Below are 14,631 nucleotides of genomic sequence, written 5' to 3' on the forward strand. Positions count from 1 at the left end.
AATGCTTTGATGATAAGTAAATTGCTTTCAGAAGTTTATGGGTGTTTGTGTCAGAGGGGGAATCATTAGAAAAAATGAGCTAAATGATGATGCTGCAGGTTGCACAGCTCCTTTATTTTCTGTCCTTCTGTAGAGACGCAGAGTGGGTAAGCTATGGCCTTCAATAGGTTTCCTCAAAGTCTTGCTGACTGCAGTTATTGTGGCCTGGTTGTTTGGTGTTTTAATAGAGCAATTTTAATCATGCGTGCTAAAATTGCTAGTTTTAAATTCTGGTTCTAAAAGCTGTGGATTGCAGCTTTTGAATCCCATGTAGTCACTTGGGCTTTCGCAAACAGAGACTAAAATACTCTCGGTTTTGCAGAATAGTGTTTTCCACCCGCTCCATGCAGCATCAGTCATTAACTTCATTAGTGCAAAGCAATTGGGAACAAGGGGCCGATTCTGTGACCCTGTGTTCTTCCATTCACTTGGCTACTGTACCATGTACCCATCTCAACTTATGGTGCTTCTGCTGTTCCCTCACTTAAATATATAAGATTAATACCCTTCTAAAAATATATAAAATACGTGGTTAAAAATGCTGCTGAATTTAATAAATGTCTGTTTTGTAGTAGAAGTAGCGTATTTGTAAATGCAGATGTGATGTGTGTGTGCAGGAGCTAATGGAGCTCTACAACCATGCAGTCTCAGCCCTTCTGACCCTCTTGTTTCTTCATTTTGGAGCACACAGTTGCAGGTAAAGGGCACTGACAAGATAACTTTTTAGTCACTTAAATATCATGGCCAACAGAGGAAGATTTAACTTCTAAGGATCAGGTATTAGGGAAGTGCACTTCAATATTCCTGTCTAGGAAAAAAAAGAAAAAAAAAGAGAAGAAAAAAAAAAGGCATCCTAATTACAGATACTGAGCAGGTTGGGGTCAATTGGTGTGAGTAAATGGAGGCTGACTGATGAGGTGGAAGGTTTGCCATAGTGAAAATCAGAGATTAGTGGGGGGTGGGATTTTGCTGTCTACTCTTTTCTTCTCTGTTTTTACCCATACACCTCGCTGTTTGTGGTGTTTCCTAGAGGCATAGAAGATGAAAGAATGAAGATGATAGAAGACTTGCTCCTGGAAACTGTTCCATTTTGGCCTGAGAAATCAGCAGTAAACTTTGTGCATCCTCCAATATTAACTTAGACTAGATGCTTTTATTTGACAACTTAATAATTGTACCTAAGCTGCCTTTGAAAATATTTTGTACTTGGATTTTATTAGTCTTGAATATATTACTTTCTTAAGAGATTTTTATAGTTCTTACTAAATAAAGAATGAACCTGGAAAAAAAAGGAAATTAGAAATAAGTTCTCTGTGTCTTCACTTCCAAAACTAAATCTGTATAATAATGTGTAAACTTCATTATCTGTTCGTCATCTTCACACCAGAATGGGGGAAAAAAAGTTCCTTGTGTAAACCAACTGAAACCTGTTTTCTCTGACATAGCCTTTGCCTTTTCAGATTAGAGAGGAACACTGTATTCCTCAAATATAAGAAGAAAATTACAATTCTATTACTTACTATTACTACAACCGTGATAGCAAGCAAAGAAAACATGGGGCTGAAAGTCAGCTAACAGACTGCCCTGCAGCAGCAGTGATGCTGGATGTTTGATTTCAGCCTGGTAAGGATAAATAGGTGGTGAGCCCTGCTGTCATAAGGGTGGGATGCACCTATGAGCATGCCTGAACACCGCTTTGGGGAACAGCTCTTTACTCCAGGGACTCTGCTTGACATTACCAAGTTCACCTTGGGTCCTTACACTGTGCTGTAGTTCCTCTTGCTGGTGAAAGCCTTTGCTTTTTAAATTAGGTATTTGACCTGTATTGAAGTTCTGGTTCCTTTGAAGGCAAAAATCAATTTCTTTGCCCATCCAGAAGAACAAAACAAATAAACAAACAAAAGCAACAACAACAAAGCACCATCACCAGAAAAAAAAAGCCCAAACCAACCAAACATAAAAGCCAGCCTCTGTTAGCAATAATTGACCAGATGCAATGGGGTGAGTATTCCTTGGATTGGGCTTGCATTTGTCAGCTATAGGGGCAGCATGAGAGGGCAGTGTTGTCTATGAAGAGCTGAGAGAGATGTACCAGATCAAATACCTGTGTAAGAAGGCATGGCTAAAGAAAAGGATGGCAGAAATATCAGGGCATGCTGAAATGTTGTATGTAAGATTTGTAAATCTCTGCCAGGAGGTAAAAGGTAAAACTTCCTGCTAATGGTAAAGCATTTCCATGTTAAGCCTAGAGTTATTTTCTTGGCAGGCCTGTTGGAGGTGTACTCCCAGTCCCAGGGAAAGCTGGCAATTTGGGTGTGCACAGGGTATGGGGATTAGTCAGGGCAGATGCATAGACACTGGTACAAGGGGCAAGCTGTGGAGCCCCTAATCCCAGGAAAGCTTCTTGGATGGGAACTCTGTCTCTGTGAAAGGCTCAGAGCCACGGGCTTCCCTGAGAAATTAGCATCTTAAAAATCAAGTTAAAGGCTGAACTTTTCTATAAATGAAGAGGTTTTTTATTGGCTATGTGACTGGTCCAAAGTATAAAGGGAATCATGACATATTTTCAGTACCTGCTGCTGCCAAGCTATGCTTCCCGTGCTCCAGAATGCTTCCATTTGAGTTTTTAACATGAGTTAAACATGAGGCAGTGTGAGTTGAAGATGTTTTAGTTGTCATGGCTTGCACAAGGTTCTCATTCAGGGCTCCAGGAGATCTCTTCTAAAACCTTACCAAGAAAAGTGCTCAATTCTTTTCCCTTAGTGGTGTGGTTTTGGGGAGGGTACGTGGGTGAGCTTTCACTGATCTTGGTAGTGAGGGAGCCCCCTGTGATAGTTGTGCAATGAGGTTCTAAAATCTCTCACTTGCCAGCTGTTTCTTCCCCCTGTCCCGACTGTCCCGACTTTGTAAATCTTTGTTCCAATTTTTCTCTGGATCAAAGTCATGTGTAAAGAACAAAGTCCATCAGAGGTGTTGGCACAACCAAGAAAAATAGTTCTGGAAGATGCAAGTCAGCTTAGGAGGTCTGAAATGGGAGGTATTTGTCTTTGCTTTCTCAAGGGAAGAAGGCCATTCCGAACCAGAAGGTAAGGTATTCTCAGGTGGTAGTTTTGAAGAGTCTTCAGAAGGCTTAAACAAAAGCAGCACCTCTGTGTTTCCCAACCAAGGATGAAGAAATGTTTTATTGTAGTATAGCACTGTAGTGAGTTAATCAAGAGTAAACTTTGTGTAATTTTCCTTGCAAATATTTGGATACTTATGAGAGTGTTTACAGTCCCTAACCTTTTTACTATTTTCTTTTTATCTTTCTTCACTTTTCATTGCTGCTGCTTTTTGAAAGCTATGATTTCCCCTGTCTAAAAGGGGTCACCTTCAGAAGGGCTTTTTATGGGGAAGAGGAGGCACAGGAAAGTCAATTGGTTCAAATCCAAGACCGGGGTTGTTCAGAGGTGTTCCTATTAGTCATTAGATTGTTATTTGTTTTGGAAATGTCAGTATTGCTTTTCTTGCTTGAGAATCACTTGCATTTAGAGATCTGAGGTAAACCTGCATAAATCTGAGCTCACTGAAGTCGCTTTGATTAAAGTGGGTGTAAACCATAGCAGATGTAAGCGCAGATTTAATGTGCATGCTGTCTCAGTTTGTGACAGTTGTATGCAAAATCATAATGAAAGCACCTTAGGAATGGATAATAATCACGCTGATTTGGACACGCCATACATCCAAATGGGAAGTGAAGTATTGTTTCTAACTTGCAATATAAAAATATTTTAAATAACTATTTCTGGTTTTCAGTATTATCTATTGAATTCATATCTACCCTTGTCATCTGACAGGCTACTAAAGCAAGATTCTGTTTGAAATGATAAAAGTGACAGTTGTACAATGCATTTTATTCCTGCCGAGCCTGTGATGTAGTTAGTTTGGGGAGATTGGGATCTTGCTTCACTTGTTCAAGGACAGTCCTTTGGAAAGGATTTGCAGAATTTGTAATTGTGCCCATAAATCCTCCCTCCCCTCTGCATGTATGGTAAAATTTCTGCTGCAACCCTACTGTTCTGTGTTCCAGAAGGAGCAATTCTCTCTTATTTATCGCTTGTTCCTTCTTTTTTGAAACCCCAGTGGTTGTGTCCTGCTTGTGGTGAATCCCTCTGCCACTGCAACAGATCTTCCCCTTTTCTGTAATGTTTTTATGTAGAATTGCTTCTGTGCTCTGTCAGCAGCTCACCCCTTGCAGTTAGTAGTGACTAGAAGAAATCATATGTGCAGGGACCCAAACTCTGCCCTTAGCTACACATATGAAAACCTGTGGCACTGTACAGTTGGCTTGGAAAGACTTAAAAAAAAAAAAATAAAATAAATCTCATGAGATCCACTGTGCTGAAAGTCTCTCTGTAAATGTTAGACAGGGCTGCTGTTTTTGTGCTAGTACATTTTATTTTAAAGCTGTACCCGATCCGCAGTCGATGGAACTGTTTCATAACATTGAAACAGAGGGACAAATTTGGAGTATGAGATGTGCTATGCTGTCAGTGGAGCTTGCTACTAAAACTGCCTTTGCTAGGCACAACAGCAGTGTCTGTGCTGTGAGACAGACATGCTCCATGGACTTCTGGTTCCTGGCAGTGTTCACGCTGCTGGCCACAGTGTGACCTCCCTCCTTCTTGGCGTGATGTCTTTTGGGAAGGGGCCAGGCCTGTCTCCTGGCTGGGGCAGGCGGTGGCAGTGCCTGGAGTCCCAACCCCATCTTCTGGTGGGTGATGGCAGCACAGCAGGTCTGAGGTAGCAGAGGTCCTCCCTGGGACAGGAAAACTGGGCTTAGGGCTGACCCGTTCCTGGCACCTTCTGGTACTGAGCAGTCATGGGGCTGAAGAAAGTAAAGAGATGAAGCTCACAGGCCCTTGGTCTCCAGGCAGATGGGTGAAGGTCAAGTCCTGGCCAGCGGTGGCTGACCATCGTGCCATGCAAGACGGCAGCATATGTGGAGAAGTGTTTATGTATGGAAAGCTCCTTATAACCTATTTGTATCATGTTTAGCACAGAACAATAAGAAATAACATTCAGCCTATAGAAAGATAATATACTGATCACTGTAGCCACACTCAATTGAACAGGTAGCATCTTTGACTCTTACATTCTGCGAGTGTAGGTACTGTACTTCATACAGCTGGCAGAGAGATAACCAAAGAGCTTGAATAGATATCTAATCCTCCTTAAAACCAACCAACCAAACAAGAAAAAGTGTTACAGTAATAGGCCTCATCATACCTTCAAAGAACCCAGCCTTGAGCCATTTACTTTTCTTCTTGGTTGTGATCCTAGTGATACAACAAGGCAAATTATAAAAACTGAAGTAAAGATGTAATGAGACGCATTATACATAATTCCAGTACCATCATCAGATATTTTTATCTACTTCTGTTTTTTATTAAAAAAAAAAAAAAATCAGAAAGAAGACTTTTGTTTTTCCAGACTAAATGGATTGTAGTACATTCATTTTTGCCACTGCTTAATGTGGGAAGGGAGTAGAAAATAATAGAAATTAGATGTGAATTGTTTATGTGTCCAATTAGCTGTTGTGAATGGAGGGGAGAGGAAGTTAAAAGCTGCTAATTGCTATGGTTTTTATTGTACTGACTACATGGCCTGCAGCTAGAACTGTAGGCTCTGGAGGGTAGCCTCATGCCATGTAATGTAAGGGCACTTTTGGGAGGGAAGAGCAAATATCTGCCAAAACACTCGTTCCTGGGCTGTGAGGTTATATCTTGTTGTTCTGTCATGTTACTGGAAAAGAGTGGTGTTTTCCCTTCAAGGAAATCTAAAGATGTTTTATTTATGTTTTATTTTGGTATATCTAAGTAGAAAAAATAATAGAACAGAAGTTATGATGCTGTGGTACAGAGCCTTCATGTTTTTAATTCTGTTTCCTATATTCAAGGGATTTCCTAGCAAGAATAGAAACCTCTGCAATAACAACTCCTATTTATGTTAATCTTTTGCAATCAGCATGCAGTCTGAAATAATTACAATGAAAACACCCTCTGTTCCAAATGCTCACAACTTGCATTTATTTCAGGCTTTTTTGCATCAGAATTCTGAAAACATAATCCCTCATTCTGCTCTGCTTCATCACCTTTACGTGAAGTTATCCAACAATACCTTTTGTAAGCTTCATTAACAACGGTCATGCCATAATAAATTACATAATTTGAGAAGTTTTTCATTAAATAAGTTAAAAAAAAAAAAAAAAAAAAAAACCATAATAAATTTACTTAGGTAATTTTTTTTCCCATAATAAATTGCCACACAAGGTGTGTAATGAAATAGACCAAAGTATAATCTATAATCTGAGGCTTTTAGCCTTTATAGCTTTACTAGCATAAGCCTACAAAATGATTTTTGTTTCTTTTTTTAAATCTTTTTGAAAAATCATGCATCAAACATACCTTGTTGTGCAAAGTTAGCAGAAGAACAGTAGTTACTAACAAAGATGTGACTAAGAGTCTGTTTGACTTTATGAAGACATCTTCCAGCCTTTCCTATTTCTTTTAGAGCTGCTTGCCCAAATCAGGGCCATTTTCTCCAGCCTGGTGGTAGCCTTTGGCTCCATTCGTTCGTTTTGTGCTGGGAGTATTTTTGGTAGAATTAGCTAATTATGTATAGTATAAGGAGCGCATTCAACACCAAGTCTCCATGCCAGTACTGTGTGCATTTAGCTGGATTGCTTGCCCAGGCACAGAGGAAAGAAAAGCACGATCAATATCAGCCCATGTACACAATGCCATAGAGTTAATCCACAGGTGTCCTCAGCAGCTACTAGCACTTGCTTTCACATTTCACCTTTTCCTTGAATCTCATAAGATTGCTATGTGGTACCCTGCCTCCTAACCTCTTACATGACACAGCCAGGTCGCTTTCACCCAGGGTAACTTCTCTGTCTAAAGGACTGGATCCAAAAAGATTTTTCTTTATATTCAGGGTATGCAGATTCATGACAGTGAAAGGTGTTTGATTTTTGATGATGAGACCAAGACAGCAGTTGAGCAAAAAGCAATGACAGAGGACATGGAAAGGGAATCTTTAAAATTATGAGTAACATAAAATCATTCCAGTTGGAGAAGACCTCTAAAATCATCTGTTCCTAGTTAACAGAGTACTAAAGTCCACCACTAAACCATGCTACTAAGTTCTAAATCTACACATTTCTTGAACAGCTTCAGGGATGGTGATTCAACCACTTCCTGGGGACAGCCTGTTCCAATTCCACACAACCCTTTCAGTAAAGAAATTTCTCCTAATATCCAACCTAAAATATTGGCTTGTGTTTTTCACAGACATCTCTGAATGGTCAAAGGAAGCAGTGCAAAGGGAGTATGCTGTTACATTACCTTCACTGTTTTGATTTGATGATGCATAGAGTCAGAATAATGTTTTGGAATTGTCTTTCACAAGTGCAAATGGCTGTGTATAGAAGGCTGTAAAAAATAATGACCAGTATTTATATTTTTGGGAAGCTTCCTTTTCTTTTGATATTTTAATTTAGAACTGATGTAAAGAGGCAAGATTGATGTCAGCAACATCAAGCTACTATTTAGGGTGGGTTTCCTGTTTTTTGGGGCGTCTCTTGTTGTTATTCTATACACCATCAAATTCTGAAACCAGGGAATTTGACTTTTGGACACTCTGTGGGGAAAGAAAAAAAAACACACAACAACAACAAAAAAGCAACAGGTCATTTGATTTCTGTGTATGTTTAATTAGGGGATGCAAGGGAGCAAAAGATGTGTGATGAGGCAGATAAGGGAAAGACAGAGCTGCCAGGTCAGATTGTGACAGCACTGCCTGTGGTGTCGCTGAGAGTGCCGTGTCTGTCCCCTCTGAGTCAGCTGTCACCTCATCTTAGGTCACTGCAGGGGTAGCTCAGTATTGTGGGAAGCAGAAAAAATGGAGAAAAAAAGGTCTTTTGCATTTTAATGGTGCCTTGGGCAGTAATTCTGCTTTCTGCTAGATACACGTAATATTTAACCAAGTGAGGTCTGTTGTGAAGGTGAAATGGCAACTTGTCTGAGCTGGTGTATTACTCATGAATCCTTGAGCAGGTGGATCTCTTATACAGACTATATACTTAATTGTCCCCCAGAAGACTTTATACAGCATTTCAGTATACACAGATATCTCATCTCCCTCTGTCCCTGCCTTTTTACATCAAAAGAGTAACTGCTGTAAATTTAGAGAAGGTAGAAAGACATAAAGTTTATATAGCAGAAGCACACAAGTTTTACAGAAAATGCCACCTTTAGATTTTATGTATCTGCCTGAGCAGTTGCCAGACAGGACTCCTAGAATTGGAGAGTATCGTACAGGATCACTGCTGTCATCCTTCTTAAAATTTTAGATAACTTGCAGCAGGAATGATAGCCTGGTGGTGACAATGAGGCAGGACAGAGATCCAGAAAGCACAGCCATGGTAATAGTAACTGAAACATAAGGGTTTGGGAAACACCAATGCACAGAAAAAGAGGGAAAAAATTGTCAAGAAAAGATGGGGGAAAAATATGATGTGTTGGCTGAGAAAAGCAGCTCTCGGTCAAAGTGACTTGCTGGGGTGAGAACATACTAAGTGCAACAAGAGACTCCAGCAGACTTCTCCCCATTGATTTTAGGATCTCATATGTGAAGGTCCTTGGGGCGAGTGGGAAGAAACTCTCTCTGCAAGTGATACAAATTAGATGGCTGAGGCGGAGAATTACTTTAATTGTATCTGGAAAAGAAGATATTAGAAATTAGTCTTGATGACAGGAGTGTGTCAAATTAATACATTATGTATTTTTGGTATTATACCATGTGTCATAAGCCAATTTTGTTCCAGGGGAAATGTGACATCTTTTCCCTTTGTGTGTGAGTTTCCAAAAAGGCTGAAAAGCAAGAAAAATATAAACCAAAATACGAAGTTGTCAGATGGAGGAGCATGCAAAGAAAGGAATTGACTGTGCCATTTAAACTGTATAAATCAGCAGTGACGTACCCTATCTCTGAGACCCTTCCGGTAGCTCTGTGCGTTTAGACTACTAGATTTGTTTTCCATTTTCGGTCTGTTCCAGGGCAATAGATTTTACCTTGACCTGTAAAGCCAATCATATCCTTTTACATAGCAGTGACTTCCCAGAGAACAGGAGCATAAATCTGCACTGTTCCCATGAGGTACATGCTGTGCCTCGCAGCGGATCTGTTTTTTAACTCCCAAGAATGTGTGCAAGAGGATTTTGCTGGGCTGCTGAAAATATTTGAGCTGCATTTTTACATATCGAAATTTTGTTTCCTCTGCTTCCAGAATATGAATAGTTTAGAAAGGAAATATAGAGCTACCATTTGCAATCTGAAATGTTCTTCCTTTTCAGAAAAATATTGTTACTGTAATCCTGTTGGGGAAGAGGAGCTGTCCTTTCCAAGACAGTCTGCATAGGTATGAAAATGATCAAAGGGCTGACAATTAATAATTATCATTCACTGCTGCGGCTTTGCTTTCAGTATAGTGAACGCATTTTTTGGTGTGGAATTAAACCCAAGTCTCTCCAGGGGCTATTGGTATTTTGCTAATGCTAAATCAAAGTGTGCCATGTGCTGTGCTCTGGGGGTGGTCAGTAGTGGCTGGACAGAATTTAATTGTGTGTGTGGCAGGGGTGCTCTAGATCGCTGCGTGGTAGGTGTGACACAGCCGCAATCTGGTGGGAAAACAACCTTTCACAGCCCCTTGTCTTTTCATGAACAGGAGGGAGACATTCCCTGGCTGCTTTCCACCCTGCCCTCCGGTGAGGTGGCCCAGCTCCTGCAGCGGGCCTCCTGCACAGCCACTTTTTGTTCCTTCAGTTCATCACCTACCCTTTGTTTTTAACTCTTCCAGGCCACAAATACTTAAAATTAGGAACAAGTGAATTAGAAGCCATGAAGCAGAGATGGAAGCTGAGCTACCTTAAAAAGAAGTAGGTAAAAAAAAAAAAAAAATCAGGTCCAGATAGGAGAGGAATGGAACTAGTCTTTATGTCCTTCAAAATTACCTTCTTATTAATTTGTTGAAGCATTGGTTTGGAGGTATCAATACAAAAATGTAGTACTGTGTCCTTTTTGGTATCTGCTGGTTTACATTGGAAGTCCCTACGTAGCATATCATCCTCTACTGCCCAGTTTTGAGCACTCTCTCTCTCTCTCTCTCTCTCTCTCTCTCTCTATATATATATATATATATATATATATATTTATTTATTTCTTAATGAAGTCCTCACCTTTCCTACCAGTGTATTTTGAGCTTTTTCACCCTACCCAGGCTAGCACAGTCAGCGCACAATGTGCTGCAGCATGTTCGGGCTAAAATAGTATTAGCAGGGAGAAAGCCACCAAAATTAAACCTGTGAATCTTCTATCTGAGCCAGCAGTCAGTGGGTGAGGAAATTTCTTGAAAAACAGAGCTAAAGACCCTGTTCCCAGGCTTTCCTTCTTCCTGTTCTCTTTCCCTCACTGAGGGCTAAGCTAATTTAGGCAGCCATCCACTGGCTACAAATAGGGTTCAAAGGAGGGTGGTGAGCCTGGTCTATGTAGCATGCAGTAACTAAAGGGGTAATTTATGGGATGCAATGCTCAGAAAGGTATAGGTGCAGGTAGGGCTTTGGGGGAAAAGTACCCATGGTGTGTGCTGCACCCACAGTGGTCCTCAGGGAAGAGCATGCTGCCTTGGGGAAGGAGCAGGAGCTGCGACTTGGTGCAGGTGCTGTGGCTGGTTCAGAGGCGGGAGAGCAGAAGAGTTGGAGAGGGCAGTGAAGCATCCGAAAATATACATTTGGCTAGCGTGAAGTTATTATGTGGAATGGTGGCATTTTGCTAATTTACTTAGTAATTTGTGATGGCAGTAGCTGAATATTGGACAGCTTAAATCTAAGCAACTGGCATTTCATGCTTTGGTGAAGAGAGAGTGGGTGAGTGAAATAGCAGGGGTAAATTGTGAATAGAAGTGAAACCATGAAACCAATATGTGCAGTTTTCTCTGAACCTTCCCACCTCTTTCTTGGTGTAATATTGAGCAGCTGGGGCTGTGCTATCTCAGCTTATCATCAGTAATCAGACTATAGATCTCTTGGGATATGTTTTGCTTTCAGTTGTTTTGGTGGAGATCTAAGGTTATTAACTAGATTATTTGCATTTAGACCAGCAAGACTGCAAAGAGAATTTGAGCCTTTTTTATCAGTGTGGTTTGTGGGAAGCACTCTCATTTTATGGGAGGCTGCTGTCTTTGTTTAGCCAAAGAAACTTCTTCAATATAAAATGAGAGAACATTTGCACTATAGTCTTTTTTTCCTTCTGTGAGGAAAATTGTACTAATCCTCGTAGGAATAAAACTGAGAGTTCTACATTAATTAGAAGTAATTTTTTATTAAAAAATGATGTTTTCCTAATCTTTGATATTTATGACACCTGTAAGAACATAGGACACAATGCTTGACCAAGTGAGTTACAGAGGTGTGTATTGCTAGAATTGAATTTCTTCAGCTGTTTTGAACATTTTTCAGGGAGATTTTTCCCCCTTGGATTCCGTGGAGTTTTGCTTTAAGTGCTCCACTGGGTTCCATCTCTGTTTTTTAAAGCTAAGCTAGGTAGGTGTGTTTACAAGTTGCTGTCCTACACTGCTTTCTCCAGAGGTGTCATTTAGAAACTGGTGTTCCATTCATTATAAAGCTTACCTTGGTCTGTATCTACGATTTGGTCTGTTGTTCAGCTTGCAGACTGATGACTCATTCCCTCCCCTCTCTGGATAGTTGCACCCATTCTTGGGTGGGTTTTTGTAGAGAGCTAACCAGAAATATTTACAGCACTCAGGGTAGACTGTAATTCCACAGAGAAGTTTCTTTTACCAAAAAATAAAAAAGGGTTGCTGTGACTAAACCATTTTAAAACATCATTTATCTTTTTTCTTATGCTTCCATTGGGCTTCACAGTGTGTGCAGTAGAGGTAGGATATTCTCTGTCCATTTCTAGTATGCATTAGAAAAGTGAGGGTGTGCAGAACCAGAGTTGTGCTTATGTTCAGGAGCACAGTGTAGTGAAACCACCAGAGATATCTATATCACAGCCTATGGAAATCCATGTAAAGAAAGTAATCCTAGTGAGATGTCCACTGTATTTGCTGGAATTTCTGCAAAAGAGCAGTTTTGTGCGTGGCATGTCCCCACATGACTTAGCAGCATCCCAAAGGTGTGAATTCCTGTCTCCAGAGAGCAGGATATGCAGAAGAGAAGCGAGAGATGAATAGATGTGTGGTGGAGGGAGATTTGGTGACTAACTCTTTATTCTTGGAATTGCACCCCCAGTATGGAGGACAGCATTAAATATATCCCAGAGAGGCTCCTCTTACTACATCTTTTCTGGGAATTAAACCATTTTCCCCATGTATCCTGTACCAGAGAACTCTTCAGTAAGGAGTAATGTGCCTCCAGATTTAATCATAAATCAGCACTTACATAATGGATTGTTTCTTTATTATACACCAGTTTCTTCTGTTTGTGATACGGGTTTCAGATGTCCCACATGTTGATTTTCTCCCCTTGCCATGTGGTCCTAACACATAGTGAAGGAAGGGCATGAATTGTTTTATCTCCCAGAATCTGTCAGTTTTGCAATGTCACTTTTTTCTTCTCGGTATCTCTGCTGATATTTTTATTTAATTTTAAAAAATAGCACTTAGGGTTCAGATTGTCGCCTTAAAAACTGGTTGTTCCTATTCACTAGTTAAAAATATCATAGTGGACTGCAGCTGAATGAATTATCAGGATATAATTTTGCCTTTTTGTCATTCTTTTTTGGGGGAGGAGGGTATTTGCCTATATTAATGTTTTTGCTTTGCTAGGTCTATGAAGATTACAAGCTTTATTTTATCTAGGCAATTTGATCTTCAAATTTTTATCTGCTGGCTTTGAACAGTAAGGAGGAATTTGCAGTGAGGAGCTGTCATGGAATTTGAAGAGTATCTTCATGCTCAGGGTAAATAAGGAATTTTTTTAATTTTTTTTTTGCGTTTAGGCAAATGTCTCAGCCAGTGCTCTTGATGATTATCTCCTTTAGAACTAACCCAGATTATTGTATTGTGCAGACTATAACAACCAAGTGATACCAGGCATTATTTTTGTTGTTATTTGCTTATAAGTGGTGCCTTTATGGAGCCCTTGAAAACAACATAAAGAGTTAACACTGAGCACTCTCAACCCATCTTCCAAATGCTGTGTTCATACCACTTTCCTGCTAGCCACATGGGACCAGTCTTCATCTAGTTAACACTTCTTGGGGCCATTTGGAAGGCCTGCATGACCATAGTATACAAAATCTTTCTTCAGCCTGGCTGCCAAGCTGTGTTTGCAGAAATTAGAAGTTGGGAGGTGAGATTCAAAACTGGGAATTTTCTAAGGATAGTTTACTAGTGTCTGTCAGAGCACAGGAAAGTCAGCCTTCTGTCCAATTGTATGTTGGACTGTCACTTACAGTCACTTTCCTTCTCCATTTTATTTAACAGTCTGGCTGCTGTTGAGCTTTTGCAACAGTGAAATATGTTGGATAAAATTCTACAGAAAAATTTTTGGCCGATGAAGGCTGATATGAAAGAGAAGCATGGGCTAATTCTGTTTAACAGCTTGTGCAAAATATATGTAGGAGTGTAAGGAAGAAACTGTCACTACTGAATCTCAGGAGAAGTAAGTGTAGGAAAAATGTTTAGAGTTTAGGGAAAAAAAGGGAGAAAATGGTGTGTATGGATTGAACATGAAGCATCAAGTCTCCGTTTAAAAAAGGAAGCCATCCAAATGCTTTTCGAGAAATTGGTGCTTTCCTGAGAGCATATTCTGTTGCATCTTGCTAGTGATTAAGAAGTCTGTAAGTTTTGGTGCATATCATAGTTTTACCCCATGCCATTACAGCTTGCTGACTAAAGTTAGTGAAATTTGTTTCTACCAAGATTGAATTGGACATGGACAAAGGTGTTGGCTGATTGTATTCTATACCTTCTTGAGAGACAGAACATGTTGTTTACAAACAATTTGTAGAAAGCAAAGAGCATTTCATTGATAGTGTTATGTGAACACATTTTTTGTGTGTGTAATTTTGTATAAAGACCAAAAAAAGAAGGGTAGCTTGCAAGCAACGCCTAGAGCATGGCTTTGAAAAAGCGTGGATTGCACTTCTTTGAAGACAACAAAATATTTACTTAAATGAATGTGACCCATTTGGTGCTGTAAGGGAAAATGTTTTTACAGTTCATTTCCTCACTTTACCGTAGTATTGAATCTTGCTTGCTTTTTGTGGTCATGCATGAATGCTCTGTATTTTTATGAGTTATCTGGAAATCTGCATTTCTTATAAATGGACCTATGAATTAAGAATGCTGCTTTAAAAAATCATTTCAGATGAGATTAAATTACAAGATCAGAGTACTCATTATTTGTTTGGTTTCATAGATACTTCAGCTGTATTTTTTCCTTAGCCTACATACATGCCTGCATATACTCCCTCTGTTTTTGTATCTGTCTAGCAATATTCTGTCTGTTGTTCTTTTCTACA

At 39.8% G+C, this 14,631-nt stretch overlaps 1 protein-coding gene across 5 annotated transcripts in view; it reads left to right on the forward strand.

Moving 5' to 3' along the window:
• LRRC3B (leucine rich repeat containing 3B) overlaps positions 1 to 14,631 on the forward strand; it is a 165,523-nt gene that overhangs the window by 128,594 nt on the left and 22,298 nt on the right. Inside the window, exon 1 of one of the 5 annotated variants that reach the window (XM_032182713.1) lies at positions 9,484 to 9,502. The exons of the other annotated variants lie outside the window; for them this stretch is intronic. The gene's annotated coding sequence lies outside the window, so the exon portion shown is untranslated. Of the gene's footprint in view, positions 1 to 9,483; positions 9,503 to 14,631 lie in introns of those variants that run through there. 5 annotated transcript variants of the gene reach the window in all.

Source organism: Aythya fuligula, chromosome 2 (assembly GCF_009819795.1).
Source record: "Aythya fuligula isolate bAytFul2 chromosome 2, bAytFul2.pri, whole genome shotgun sequence".
NCBI classification, from domain to species: Eukaryota; Metazoa; Chordata; class Aves; order Anseriformes; family Anatidae; genus Aythya; species Aythya fuligula.